Raw genomic sequence first — 16,700 nt, 5'->3', positions numbered from 1 at the left:
ATCAATGTGTCATTATTTACCCAACATTATTCAATGAATAATGCATATGCATGGGGGGCATTTTTACATTTCCAAGACACCGTGTTTTACTGTACGGCGTGTTTGAGAGACTGCACACAGTCCTAAATATTTACCCTGTTCCTTGCTCCTCTGTGTGTCTGGATATGTTTTTTTCCAATTCTAATTTGGAATTTTAATTGCAATAAGGATTAAGGCTGAGTGTTATGGGTAATTGGAGCTGACAAACACAGAGTACAGCAGCAGGCAGGCGACACACACTGGACTAATCTTGTTGCCCCTGTTTTGCTTCAACTTCAATGGGAGCTCTTTTATGGAGACATATTGAGTATTTAGGGCTAATAAGGGGTCTTAATCATTAGTGGTTTAGCGGTGGTTGGGATGGAGGCCCCTCTTTTAGAGAAATAAAAGTGTACTCTTCCAGTTCACCCCCTCCTTGAAACGCAGGAATAATTAGGTGTGCGGAGGATACAAGGAGGACAAACTAAATAAGAAATTGATGAAACGGTGAACCCAGGAGTTCAATTTCAAAGTCGCTTTACATTCAAGCGCACGTAGTTAGGTTTACTGCAGGCTTTCCTGCAAGTCCAGATTAAGTTTAGAAGCAAATTGCCGATGTGTTACCCTTCATTTGACGCAGCGCACTCAACCAAATCCCATTTCCCCCTCCCTTCCTCCCTGTTGTCTAATAAGGGAGGATGTGTTCTTATGTTTGTAATACCTGAGATTGTACTACACCCAAAATGAGTTTAAAGCAAATACCCCAAGGACTTAACAACACCGATAACACCATCTGCCCCCGCCCCTGTAAAGTACATTCTCCTTAATCTCGTCAGCTCCGTGCGGAATAATATAATCAGATTTTCTCAAGATTAACACATTTTTCAATGTAAAGGTCCTCCACACACGAGGCAAATGGAATACAGCAATAAAGAAGGACCATTTTAATGTAATGCTGTAACAAACGTCTGTAAAAATATGTTTCCAACACATATCTTTAAACGTAAACGAGGAAGCAGATTGATTTTAGCCGAGTGTGCTGCGCACAGCGAGGAGGTAAGTCGATGTCAATATAACTTTGCGTCTTAATTATTAACAGAGAATGTGATGGAGAGAACGTCGGCATGCAATAAAGTAAATTATAATCCTGTCTTGTTTTTCCGCCTGAAATTGCACTGACATCAGCTCGGACCATTTATCAGTCGCTCGCCTGCCAGCTGACTGCGGTCCAATCACATTACAGCTGCGTTTGTTGCGCTCGCCTTCACACCAGCGTCAGTTCTCCCTCCTCCTCCTCCTCTGTATGTGCTCAGCCTTTGGTGCTGAGGAATTTGCTCAAATCTAATGTTTATGTATGTGGTTAATTGAGGATTAGTTCTCCCAGCAGAATCCTCGTTGCAGAGGAAAGCACTCATCTGCCAAATCTGGCTGAATCATCATTTTTGACTTGCAGTGTCTTCAGTGTTGAGCCCATAACAAGCTGTTCGTTTGAAGCATCCAGACATGCGGTTTGGCCAGTGTCAATGTTAACGTTCTGCAACCAGAAGGTCAGAGGCCTCACCGACAACCAAACTGTCAATCACATTGCCGGTAACTATTCACCCCGTTTAATTGTATATTTTCATTTATATAAACTTGCAATTGATACCATTAACTCCTCAGGGAAATGTTGTGATGTCACAAATCAACTGAAAATACTGTAGATGCTCATTTTTTCATAGAATTACTTTCAAATTGAGTTGTTTTTGCAACCAGTAGAGTCGCCCCCTGGTGGCTATTGAAATAACATTTTCACTACTGATTAGGCTGTAAGAAAAACCCAGAAAACTATGTCCTTTTTTTTTTTTTTTTAAATATATGGTCTATATAAAACACTGTCCAGAATACATTTCTTAAAATAATTGGCATTGCCCAGTTCTGAAGATGTTTTTTTAGAATGTACTTTTTACTTTCTGTCTGATGTTTTGAAATAGTGTATGAATGTATGCAGAAAGGCACTTAAATAGTTTTTTAATAATACATTTTATTACTACAAGATTATAACACATCCAACATGACATCCAAGTAAAAAAACAATTACATTTTTGAAAATAAAGTCAGAGTATTTTGAGAATGAATTAATAAGATTACAAGATTTTGCATCATTATTTAATTTAATTTTAAAATGTAATTCCTCCGTGTTTCTCATCTTTTGTCGCAGGTTGGGACTGATCGTCTTTGCTCGATTAATAATTAATTAATTCTCATATTATGACTTTATTCTTGTAATATTACAACTATTTTTTAATATGATGACCTTATTCTCATAATATGATGACCTTTGTAATATTACAATTTTATTCTCATAATATTACGACTTTTGTAATATTACGAGTTTATTCTCATAATATTACGAGTTTATTCTCGAAACATTACTACTTTTCTTAATATTACGACCTTCAAATATAATGCATTATTATTATTCTCATAATGTTATGACTTTATTCTCATATTACGATTTTATTGCCATAATATTATGAGTTTATGCTCGTAATATTCCAATAAATAAAAAAATATATATATTACCACTATATTACTATTATATGTTATCACTATATTCTCATATAGTGATAACTTTTGTAATATTACCAGTTTATTCTCGTAATATTGTTGTTATTACATCACATACATATTTTTTTCTCAGATGAAATAAAGTAGGCTGTTAATTGCGTGGACTCTTGATGCCTGTCAGGTAAGTGTCAGGGTGAAGAAAACACGCCACAGTCAACAACATCACGGAGCCCTAATGGCTGCTGACTTTACGCGTGAAACAAGCTGACAAGCTCGTTAGCTTCGTTTGCGTGGGAAGAAAGACGCGACAGGTGGAGACAGGAGACGACGTGGACGTGTTCTCAGAAGGGTTGGTTGGAGTTAGTGCTCCGTTTGAACGGAGTTCAGTGACTTGTGAAACTTGCTGTGACGCAGGGAAGTTTAGCGTGTAAGCTAACCTCAATGTAGCCTCATCGTCATCATCATCAACCTCATCATCATCGTCGTCGTCATGAGGCAAACTCTTCCACACACCTGTATCAGTAAGTAAAGTCACATTTTGTTTAGCACTTAATATACATAAATTAACGACATATAACTGTATTTTTATTTAATGGTACGGCACAGGCAGTGTTGCCGGATCAGATTGACATCTTAGAACCCGCCAAATCCAATAAAAACCAGCCCAAACCACGAAGTTGCCAGACACCGTGTAAATCCGTAAAATCACACACACAAATGATAGATGAATAGGTTTTTGCAAATTACAACCAACAAGAGCGCAGTAAAAGTGCACTTTTCAGCCATGTAGGTCTAATAAATAGTGTGCTGTTTTCACAATCTTAAAAACTCGCCAAATGTGGACAAAAGCAGCCCAAATTTTATTCACCCGCCCATGTATTTTTTTCTTTCTGACGTTAACAAAAGTAGTCCATTGTCGGCACCCAATCTGGCAACACTGAGCACAGGTGTTGCTCATAATATTAATTATGGTTCTGTTGAAGATGCTAAATAGGACTCGGCCATTTGTCATTTTAATTACTTACACCTGTGATTTTTTTTGTACCGTGTCCTGTCAAAATGGCTGCTGTACAAAAGGGCCAATTAATTAGCACAGGTACAGATTACAGTGACAAACCTATGGGTGAAATAACAAGTTGGATACTTGGAATGGAAAGTTGTGCTAAATGCTGTGCAGTTTACACTTACTGTATAGTGTATACATGTGAGTGTATTACCTGTATATACTTTTTTGGTACTGAGAATAAGCTTATCACATTTCTAAACAAATATGACATGTTGTCAAGTTAGATCATCTACAGTAGTCCCATGGTTCTCAAACTGTGGTATGTGTACCAATTTTAGCTTCCTTTGTGATCATAATGATAATAAATTAAGTAATAATAATTAGTCAGCAGTGTGTGAATAATATGCGAGGAAGAGGAGGATGATGATGAGAGAGCAAATTATCTTATCGGGAATAAATCTGCGTCCTGTGAAAAGACCGCAGTTGACTTTGCTCGACCTGTTTATTTACACCACTGTATTTTAACGTTTGCGATAATGGTGTTCCGTTGAAAGCTCAAAGTTTTCTCAGGTGGTTTAATAACAACCACTATAATAGTCATTCCCAGAAAGGGTTGCGCAGTATTAATTCTTTTTCATTCATATATTTTTTTGTTATTTTTCAAATAAATAATATTGTAATTCATTTGCCACTTGTAATCACTTTTATCAAATGTTTCCACCTATTCAAATTGTATATGAATTACATACAGTATGATTTTTTTCTTCAAATGTTTGCCTCAATAACTGGACTTTCTGTGTATTAACAGCTTTATGTCATTACATTTAATTTTAATAGTGCTGTTTCCCCTCAAGTGTATTTGATAGCATTGTAGAAAGGTCACTTCAGCGTCTGTCACCTCACGGTGTGACTCCCTAATATTATCTTAAAAGCTTAAACAACTGTATAATGTCAGCCACGTGAGTCACCTGTCATCATTCCCTTAGTTAGTAATGACACCGCTGCCTGCTGCAGCTGTGCTGCGTCTCAGGTTTTTATAACCGGACGCCTGTGGACAAATAATGACAGGGCACCAGCAGCTGCTTTCTCTTTGATTGACAGTAAACATCTTAGTCATCAAACAGATTAGTGTAGAGGGGGAAAAAAAAGTTCTGTCACTTAGTCAGCTTAAGACACAATTAAGCACAACCTCGGGGCTTCTGTCACTCAAGTCAAGTTTGCGAAAAGACATCTAAGTTCCGTCAAAGCTTATTTGCCCTGTCTGTGCCTTTCTAATTTACAAGACACACAGTCGGGTGTCTGATATCATGCCAAAGTGCGCAGCAGTGTCATATAATGTGAGGTTTTCGAATGCCTCACATGAGGATTTATTTAGCCAACAATGAGTGTTCGCCTGCGCTGCATTGCTGGCGGCTTTTTGAAAAACTGAGTTGTGATGAGTTTGACTGGTGCAGTCAGTGGAGAGACAACGTGACTGTGCGGAAATCCTCTGGGTGTTGGACCTGACTGATGACATTTGGGTTGGAGACCAATTATGCTGCATGTGATGAGGATTTTAAAAAAAGAAAGAGGCCACAGCAATCAAAAACGATCCTTAATCCAGTTTAGTATTTAACCTACTGGTGATTAGACTGGTGTCAAATGAGGAACATGCCAGCGTGTGTTGGTTGTGAGAGGAAACATGTCAACACTCATCATGACAACATACCCACCCCGCCACATGAGACGAGCAGGCAGGAAAAAGTCACAACAAAGGTCACACACTCTTAATATTTTGCCTGATGTCCAATACTGTTGTGATTTTTCGTTGGTAACTGCAACTACTACCAGATTTTAGTACATTATTTTAAAATGGACTTAAATCAAGAACTCGAGCTATGTGACCACCCCAAAAAAGTGCACCATTCAAATCTGTTACCCTTGCTCAGCACAACATTATGTGCCCAAAATACATAAGTACAAATGATGTAAGTATTCTGAAAAATGCCAGGATTTATTGGACTCAAATTGAGTGATGAGTCATTGTATTTTATACATAACCAAATGAAGGCTGCGTCATAAAACTCACCCGCTTCAGTTTTGTGTTTTGTCGGTCTGTTAAGGTTCAGTCATGCCCTTTTCATTTTATGAAAATGGCATTGGTGGATAAGTTTCAGAAGTTTGAATATTGATGTCGTTCAGCTAAACTTTCCAAATCCAAAAAAAGCATTCTGAGGGCTAAGACTTGGCTTTAGGTGTTAATGTTGGGATTAGGTTTCAAGATTAGAGGTTCGAGGTTGGGACTACATGATGCTTTAATGAAGGTCAGAAGTGCAACTGCAGGTTTCAGGCTAGGACAAGGACAGTCCTCACTGTTAATGCATGACTATCACACTATGGGTTGACATGGTGTCTAACTAACAAAAATGTCACATGATGCATTAAACATATATATTTTAAGGTCAAACATGGTCAAAATTTGCAATGGACATTTTAAGGTTCAGCGGTGTCTGCGTATCTTTCTAAACCTTGAGTTTCAAGGTTTAGAATCTTTAGAATCTTTAGAAACTTAAAAACCTCAAAACCCGAAGCCTTAAGCAGAGTCCAAACACACCGTCCCTGATGTGAAGACCTTAGTTGTGATGTAAGGCTGTGCTGCAGTAACTTGGCATTAGACTCGCACTCAGAATCAGACATGTACTTCATAATCCCCAGGGTGAAGGTGAGGTTCGTTACAGATCATCAAGGAAGAATAAAAGAGATTCACATCACTTAAAAAATAAGGAGAAGTTTAAAAAATATGCAAAAAGTGAATAAAATAAATACCTCTATATGTTGGTCTAAAAAATAAGTGAGCTGGGGTTTAACCTACTACATATAAGAGTAAGTGTTGATATGTGCATATGAAATACATCAGTCTAAATGTCTAAAAATATGCGATTTTAATTAATATAAGTACTGAAATAAATGTGGCAAGATTATACACAAGAGCACAGTGAAATGATCTTATTGCACGGAGTATTACTCCACAGTAGTTATTGCGATAGTAATAATTACAGCCACACTTAGTGGAGTGACTCAGTGTCTGACACTGAGGGAGGAGTTAAAAAGTCAGGACTGACTTCCAGTGACATTCTGCTGTGAGTCTCGGTGGATTCCGCCTCCGACTGAAAGCTCGCTTGCTTTTATTCTGTCTACTGTGTGCACCTGTCAGCCCGGTTACTCTCTCTTAGTGTCTCTGATGAACCTCCAGCATCTTACGTAGTTTGTATAAGATCTTTCCACTGTCTTTTCTCATAAGATAAGTCAGCGGGGAGCAACAGAGAGAGAGAGCGCAGTTGAGAGCGAAGACGTCAGAAAGAACAACAGACAACCAAAGACTGAGACTGAGAAAAAGTGATGAAGTAGGAGAGCAACAAAGTCTTATCCAGAGAAATATGATTTCACTCGGTAAGGAATAATTAGGAGAGGTAATGTCAATCTATGTTTGCTGCGTTCAATATATTTATTAGGCAAGGGAATAATGTCAATCATGCCACATTGCAAGAATAATATTTTCTTTATTATGTAAAAAGGAAACATAATCTTTTATTATTACAGCTCCTTAATGATGAATGTAACCTGGCACAATTTCATCCGGGTCACAGACTCGACAAATCAAAAAAGCACAAAAACACACACCCTAGACTGATTTAGCACAGTATTTTTATTTGGATTTGACAAGTGAGATTGATAGTCTATTTTTCAGTCATCAACTGAAGCCCCTCAGATGTTTTTAAGACAACAAATAAGGTCCAGCCACCTTTGAATTCTTAATTGGTCCTGTGATTGTGTTTGCTACCTGTCATTATCCCTTTATTTCATTTAAATAACTTCGAAACACCCATCTCTTCTCCATGGCCTTCACATAATCGTGGTAATATTTAACCATTTTATTATTTTTACAGTTTTACTTGTATTAAGGTATTGTCCTCTGCTGTTGTACCTTTTTTTTTCACTTTGTAAAGCACTTACCCTGCTTGTTATTTTTCGTCTTTTAGAAATGAAGTTAACTTGTCTTTTAGAATTAAAAAAAAATATGAATTGGGCACTTCATATCAATCAATATTTAGTACACCAAGTCAAATGATTCATATTCAAGCCAACACTTGTAGATACCTCATTCACTTACAATAGGGTCCTTTTACTGGATATGGTTGTGCTGAGCTCTTTGATCTTACTCAATTATACAATTTGATAAGAATATAATGTTCTATTGGAGTTTTGGCGCCAATGAACGTAAGGTAAACATCACTCATGATTGGACTGTGACTGGAGTACTCAATGGTGATCAGAATAAGGTCAAAAACAACCCAAATCCTCTGCCTGACAGGCCTTTCAGCCGTAAGCCCCTTGTACCAGACATGTCTGAGGGAGCTGTAGCATCTTTCTCTTCTTCTTTGGTAGCAATGCCTCCTATTCCCTGCGTCCACACGCGTACCGCCACCCAATGGTTAAGTGGGATACCACAGGACCCTGACACGTGAGAATACCAGGGTCACTTTCTGAACGCAGAAGTATACCAGAGCTTTTAAACTTCTCTGAGACTGAAACCTTGTCCAAATACAAAGATGGGTCAAACATACAGTTAGGTGTTTAAATATATTCAAAATGTAATTCCCGGAAGCTAAATTGGTAATAATCCCTGCCATGTCCTCCCTTTCCCTGCATCTCCTCTGCGAGTTAAGTCGTAAGTCGGCAGGAGGATGCGGACACTCGTTTGACATAATGACACTGACACAACCTGCAGGGGGATATCACTGCTAAAACATTCCAATTTTAGGAGGGCAAACAGTCTAACAGACAAACATAATACCCTGCGCATAGACAACAATAGCATTTTGTGTTCATGTTATCGCAGGAAATAAATATTGGCTTAGCTCTGAAGGAGCCTTGTGGGCCAGATGCTGCTTGTGATTCCAGGAATCAAGTGTAATGTTGTTGCTTTCAATCTGCATTCTCTCAGTGAGGAGGAATCTATTTCTCTGACCTCAGCTAACACCCTCAGACATACTGATAAACACTGAATATTTATAATTCGCACACACACGCGCACACGCACACACACACACACACCGTACACACACACACACACACACACACACACACACACACACACACACACACACACACACACACACACACATTGTCTTCTTCCAACGCTCTCCAAAGAAAATCCAAATACTGGCGTACACTCAATTTCCCCCCTTTGCACACGCTCCATATCTCACATGCTTATTGTCAAAGAAAAAGACACACAAAACAGAATGAAATGCTCAAATGTACAAATACACGAAATACACATTCATGCACACATGAACACACGCGCACATACAAAGAGCAGGGGAATTTAATATTAAGCAAACAGTGATGTAAGTGTGTTGAAACACTCCAGTAGGGCAACAAAAGATGGACATTAGTCCTCTCTGGAGAAGTGAGGAAACCGCACGCCGTTGTTGCTGCTGCTGCTCACACAAAACTACCTGCAGATCATTTCCCGAATGTCATTTGATTCTTAATTTGAGTTTTGACGAGACATATGCATTTTTAGATTTAGATTCCTACAGTCGGTTAACTCCGGGGAATGCTGTGACTGCAGCCGTCATGATGAAATACAGTATATTTATTTAGCCCCTAACTCTATGTCCTCTGCGTTCTCTCGTGTTTGTGAGAGTGGAATCCAGATACAGTGGCAACTACTCAAAATACTCCCCCCCCCAGAATCCAATCATGTCTTCTTTTCTTTAATATTTTACCTTGTGTATTTTTCACCTTTCTGTGATGTTTTCCAACCTGCTATGCACCTGTGGCTGAGTGGCTGAGTTCTGACTTTCAGATTTAATTTTATCTGCTGTACAGTATGTCTGTGTCCTATACTGTGATGTATTTTTTGGAGCCTGTGAACTGTTTCGAAATTTCAGGAAATGTATGTAGTTCTTCAAAAACGCCAGCTTTGTGAATATGCTTAAGGTAGGACGGAATCGTTTGGATCTGTTCTCCAATAGCAGTGCCAAACCCATACTTTTAAAATGCAGTCGGTGCTTAAAGTCTGTTTTTGAGTTCAACACGAATGTCAACATAATTTGAGAATGGCTTATCAGGTGCCTCCGCACTAGTTCTCACTAGTATGCAATGCGGAGCTAGCATCTCTTGTAATTATTTGTCAGGTAAATGTTCAAATTGGAAAAAAAAAACCTTTATTAACATATTAAATACAGTTCTTTTGAATATTATTGTGTTTGGGAACAGAGAATTTATATCAACAAGGACAGTTAGATAGCAGGTAGATAGCAATCATACACGAACCAGTGGCATATTGGCACGTTTTGGCTCCCGGTCCTAGCCACATCTATATAATAACACCAATGAGATAGTTATTGGTTAAGGTAATACCACGTGTCGCAATACAACACAAAATAGTGTGCACGTACTCATCGATGTGATTAACGCAATTCCATTTGGACATGGATAAGCCTGACAAAGCTAGTGTTACAGCCTTTATGTATTATTTCAATCACTCTTAAATGAACACTTTTATTGTCAGAAATATAATTATACCTTTTCTTCCAGGCCATTAGGCTTTGCTTTTGTCCGATTATTTTTCTGTAGAAATTATTTCCTTACACTGAAACAAAATTTTCCCCAGAATGCCAATTTTCTCCGTAAGAAAATAATAATTTTACTACATATTCACAATGTTTTGATTAAAGTGATTGTATTCAATGAGACACCAGACACCCAAGGCACTGTTTGGCATCTGCTGATAATTAAAAACTGTAAAGAAAATGACTCTCTTATCTCTGGGTAGGGGTTGCGTTACGACGAGAGAATAAACTCTGTAGCCCTATAATTCACAGTATTGAAATTCAAACTGGAGAATTCCTTACAACAGTCCTGGGGACTTTGTTCAGCACATTGGGAATGTGAACGATGCATTTAATTTGAGTGTAAACCTATTAGGAACCGATTAGGATGACATTTAGTATGACAAGAGCAAGATTAGTCTTGAAATCCAGCTTTCATGTACTGTCCAGAGAGGAACTGTAGCCAATGTTTGCAATTTATGAGTTCTTATCATTACAAGACAATGTGGCAGGGTGTGCAACTTGGCACTCCTGCGAGGTGGCTGCCCTTTTGAAAACATAGTTTATCACTGGGGAGCAGGTCTTTACTAATCCTTTCACCTCACCTGACAGTTTCCCTGTGGTTATTTCAAACTTTTTCTGGCTTGTCAAAGCTGCCATGATACTCTTTTCAAGAAGCGGCTCCAAAGAATCACACAAAAGTGGCATTAAATGTTGATTCCTGCATCTATTTTAAACATATTTATATTTAGTAACGTTCAGACAGACGCCAGTTAGATAAAGTTCTGCACTCTTTTTTGCTTATGTCTTCTTGTCAAGCCTCTCCTCTATTTTCTGGCACAGTTGGTACAATACCTCCGTTTAAAATGGTTTGTCCTTTTTTGAAGGAGTGGGAATTGAGGATGACAATTCAATCCCCCCAAGTATTTATTTAGCTATCAGTGTTGAAGGTTACCAGAAGGTAACATCCCTTGCTGCTTTTATTAGACACCATTAGGAACTAAGGAGGCCTTCTTCTGTCACACTTTATTCCAAATAGTACTGCACTGTGTTCTCAAAGTCATTGACCATGGAGTTTGTTTGTTCCCATTTGAGTTTGAGCTCATTGCACTAGCATCTCATACCATCACCATTGGGTAAGCAATTACAGTAAACCACACACCTGTGTTGTTCTCTCTTCAGTGGCTTCCTGTTTGTTTTAGGATTGACTTTAAACTGTTGTTGTTGGTTTTTTAAGTTGTTAATGGATCTTTTTGAGGATTTGAGTGTGTATGTCCATATTTTGGACTTGCCAAAAGCTTGCTTCAGTAGATGAAACCTGAGGCGAGTGGCCTGCTTGATAGCTTTTCACTTTAGCTCCTACAGTACGTGCCTCCCAGATGTCTGTTGTACAAAAAACTATCAGGAATCACATGTATTCCCTCTCAATTTCCTGCTACCACAGGGCTCTCAGATGATTGATAGGCGTGCAGCATCACCGACCCTCAAGACACATTAACTGACCTCCAGTAATCTTTATTCTCATCTCATTAAAACCTAATTTAAAAAGTCATAATTTGCTTCAGTTTAGGGCTGCAACTAACGATTATTTCGACTAATCTATCGGTTATTTTTCAATTAGTCGACTAATCATGATTATCTTCGTTAGATTTGGGACTTCTGTTTAACCTACATACAGTGGACTCATGCGTGTGCTTTAATAACACAACATTTATCACAGTTAACTACTTGAAACAAATGATCACAGCTTAAATATCAAATTAATATATATGTATATATATTAGGGCTGTAACGATATGCGTATCAAAATCGCGATACTCAGAGCCACAAATCTGTCTCGTGGCTGAGAAAACAGTCGCGAAACGATTATTTTTCCAGTCAGCCACATGATATGAGCTGTTAGTGCTACCAAACTTATTTTTATTAGGGGTGTCAAATTGTTGCGTTTATTGTGATTAATTAATTACAGTCATCATTAACGCGTTATGTTTTTTTATTCACGTTAGTCTCTTCTTTACCGATGTCCCCGCTACCGGGGGCAGTGTCAGACGCAGCAACAAAAGCGTCATAAAACCATGTCTAACTTTAACAAACACAGACATGCTGCATACCCACAGAAAGGTCAGAAACTCAGCTAAAAGCTCATATAAACCATTCTTATGTTCACCAAACACAGTTAAAACACAGATGGATCAATACTCGCAGGAGCGGAAAAAACCTGTTACAGCACACTCATTGAAAAGCGGCACCGGAGTGTCAGCGTGATTATGTAAGCAGCGGAGAATTCACAGATTTTTATCACTCTACGAACAAGATTCACGGATCTAAGCCCCAAAATAAGAGCAAAACAACAACTGACTTTCAAGAAATACAAGCGGAAATGTTGTCTTACCTTTGCTGTTTATCAAAACATGTTATTTCCAATGGAATAAAACTGCTTCTATTGAAGAACTACACATCCCAGCATGCTTTGGGGACAAATCCCAGTTGTATTTTTCAACAGTATTATTTTGTTGCAGAAAAGAGAGAATTCTTTGGTTATTTATTTATTGTTCAAATGTTCAATGTTCAAATCTGTTCAGCGTTCCAAAATATTTGTTATTAAATGTTTCATTAAGTTGCTATATAAGTAAATGTTGTTTAAATAAAATGTTTTTTAAATTTAAAAAAAATCGTGGAATGTATCGAATCGTGGGTCAAAAATCATGATACAAATCGAATCGTGAGTTTGTGTATCGTTACAGCCCTTATATATATATAACATATCACACAGTTGAAAGAGGTATACAATCATTATAAAAGCTAGTATTGACAGGGGTTGAAATTAGGGGTGGGAATCTCTTGGCACCTCACGATTCGATTCGATTACGATTCAGAAGTCAACGATTCGATTCTAAACCGATTATCGATGCATCTCGATGCAACAATTTTTTACTTTAATACTTTGCTTCTCATTTAAAAGTAAGTTAAAGCAACATAAATATAAATGTGGTAGTGCCCCCTCATCTGCCTCATCTGGTGCAGACAGCCCTTTTATTTCTGCGCACCGCCCCTGCGATGTTCTCTTCTCCCTCTCCTGCGCCGTTCGTCGCTCCTGCGTCTCCAAGCGCTCATTTGATTTTGATTTGATCTAAAGCAGACTGGATCATTTCTCTACGTGTTTTATCCCCACATAAAAATAATGATCTTTATGACGAGGATGGAGTACAGTCGTGATGAAGTGCAGGTGATCCGAGTGAAACTGAGTGGTGACAGACTCTGAAGAGCAGAGCGCACTTTTTCACTCCGTGGTCTGAATCTTTGTGAAAGAAGACGCTTTAACGCTGCAATTACGGGAATAACAGATGCATCAGATGAGCTGATGTCTTTAGTTAACTGCTCAAAGAGAGAGAATGTTCTCTGCTGTGAAGTGAATGTCGCGGGGAGTTCATAATCTGTGCCGCACGCAGCCAAGTTTCACTTTTGCGCAGAGACTTTCCAGCGTTTAAAAGGCTCTGTTCCACCGTGAACTCGCTCTGTTTCAACCGCCGAATTATCATTAATTATGCATCCCTAAATATAATATCTTTATTGACAAGAACGATGTAACCATAATAATGACGCACTTGATAGTGTGACTTGGGTTTCAATCGGCACCTGGACAAGCGTGCGCTGCGCGGATTACATGGTGGAACGTGCGCTCTTGTTCCCCGGTATAGAAAAAGCTGAGGTGTATAAAAAAATCTATTTTAAATAAACAAACAAGCAACGCAAAGCCTGGCGGCCTGCTAGGCTTATAATACACTGGGGGAAACCCTGGCTCTGCAGCGAGCGAAGCGAACAGAATGTTGCAGCAGGCTAAGTAAATTTTTTATTTTTTTTAAAATTCCGATTATTAACTTATCCGCATCGATTCGGAATCGTTCTAGAGAGAATCGCGATGCATCGAAGAATCTATTATTTTTCCCACCCCTAGTTGAAATGAACCCTTTTAGCACCATAATAATAGATATATTTATATACTTTCAGGGGCAGATTGAATTATTAAAATTGCAGGAAGTAGCGAGGAGGTAATTTAAAATGCACATGCGCCGCGGTGTCACCGGTGATCCCCATGGTTGTAAAAGTATGTCAAAGCAACTTCGCCTGTAATTCAACTCGATTCAATGAATTTAGTATTCGCTAAGCTAGCTTCTTCCATGATTTTCCGACTGACAGACGTACGACACAATTAATTAATAAATGAGCATGTGATTCAAAAATATCTATGAGGTAACAACGTTATTTGTGAACTCGCTTCTCTGCAGTACGTGATGATACAGCAGCTCCAGGGTGTCGGCGTTTAACGTGTTCGTGAATCACTGTAGTGCTACCATGGAACGAGCATTTAACGTGTTTTGCTGGTTTATTTTCAGTGAAATGTTCCCAAACTTTTGGAAACTGGAGTTTACGAGACTTTGGAGTTTACGAGACTCTTCGCCTGTTTCCGCCATAATTCATGCATTCTTCTTCTCTGCTTCCTTGCGGGATACACAGCGAGCAACACTGCCCCCAGTACTTCCTGTAGCTAGTTCTGGATAGCGCGAGTGTGTGTTTGGTCGCGTTTGTTTATACTGCAGTTACAGCTGAGCTCGAAGCGGCCGGTGTGTGATTTACAATAACAATAGCACGACGCGTCAACTCTTAAATTTTAACATCGACTAATCGTTGCAGCCCTACTTCAGTTTGCCACAAAAAAAGTTTTGTTGGTTCGTATAATTTCACTTTATCTTTTACACATCTTCCTTCGCTGCCCTCATAATTGCTATGACCACTGAAGGATGTCTAACTGTAAAAAAATTAATGCAAGGGGCCGAATAGGCTATTTTCACAGACGACCTCTGAGTTCACTTCTTGCAGGAGTAAGTTGTGCTGCAGCTGCTGCAACTGTATTGCCAATCTACTCTTTCCTAGCACTTTTTCAAGCTCTATTAGAAAACCAGCTGCCTTGTTCAGGCTCTCTGAGCAGTATGGTCACAAATAACCTCAGAAGGGAGGATAATTTCAACGGAGTAATCAATAAAGCCTATCAGACCAAGTTCTCGTCTCAGACCCAGTAAAGAACGCTCAATATTTCACAGTTAATTGTACGTTATTTTCATAGGTCAATGGTTGGGGGGAAAAAAATCCCATTGCAGCCCCCTCTCCAATTTTAAGGATAGCTAGAACATGTTTTGCAGATCTGCACAGGCTGCAGTTTTGTCTAAATTCAGCTAAAAAGACTGATCCATTAAGGCCCTCATTACCTTTCCACTGGGGGGATTAGATCTCTTTAGGGTGAGCAAAGATTTACGACAACAAAATTACTCGTTTGGAATCTCAGTGGCGGTAAAGGCAGAAGGGCCAGAAACATTAATGTCTGTTAAAATTAAACGGAGCTTTAGTCAGTCACACATTTCCCTACATAAATGAAATGAGACTGAAAAGTGGTGGACTCTCAAAGGACACTGCAATTTTTGTGCTTGCAAGTTCTGTCAAATGAATCGCTAATTATTGAATCTTTTAATACCTTAACAGTCAATTTCGCTAAACTTCCTTATGCTCAAAATGACATTGTCATAGCTTGGGCCCAGACAGAAAATTGGTTTGGAAATAAGTAATTGCAATGTACTTTAAATTCAAAACAAGATTTCCACCACTTCTTCCTTTATTCAGAGTAGGAGCTTGTGGCATCATGTGGTCTTGAAAAGCCTCTGCACACCATCGAGTAGTTAATCCTGCTGCGACTGACCGAATGCAAATGCGAAACGCTATCTGCAGTCCTGCAGAGTCTGCAGTGAGACGTTTAAGTGTCAATTATGCTGTTTATCAAACCTTAAACATTAGCCACAACGTCTCTAGTCTATCACACGGCTTGTATTTGTTGTCATATTAATCGGGGTTAAAAATGCACCTAATGTACACTCAAACACAGCCATTTCAAATCATGTTTTTCTGTTTACTTTATTGCTAACCTAACAGCACAGCAATTCACTGAACTGTATTCCTGTCTAGTGAAAAACCTATATATAGTGAGTGACACAATTGTTTTTTTTTAAATCCTGATCATTTTATTTAACAAGCTTAAAATAATATAATGTTTAGTTACAACACAGTGGCAGTGTGGTGCTGTTTTATTCTTTATTTGAATCCCTGTTGAATGTTGCCTTGGGAACAGCAACTCTTGCTGGGGTCCATTCTTAAAGACTCCACAGTGCCTGGTTAGTATTAGTTTGAGTTATATTTTTCATTTATTTTTTGCCTAATTTGGGGGCTTTAGTAGTTCAAGAAGTCACTGATCCTTATTGGGCCATTTACCCGAGTGAGTCTAATCTTCCTCTGCCTTTTCCTCCATGAAATCCCTGGAGACATGTATGTAGTACTCAGTTCTACGCATTAAATTAAATGTGTTTACTATGTTGACGTACAGTAGACACTTAAACTGTAGTTCTCCAGCCACAGCCTTCTCTTGTGGCTTTACTGTTTTCCCCATTAAAACGCTTGTCAAAAAGGGAAATTAATATTTA

Source organism: Microchirus variegatus (assembly GCF_963457635.1).
Source record: "Microchirus variegatus genome assembly, chromosome: 16".
NCBI lineage: Eukaryota > Metazoa > Chordata > Actinopteri > Pleuronectiformes > Soleidae > Microchirus > Microchirus variegatus.
The sequence above is the reverse complement of the archived record's forward strand: the minus strand, read 5'-3'. Positions refer to the sequence as shown.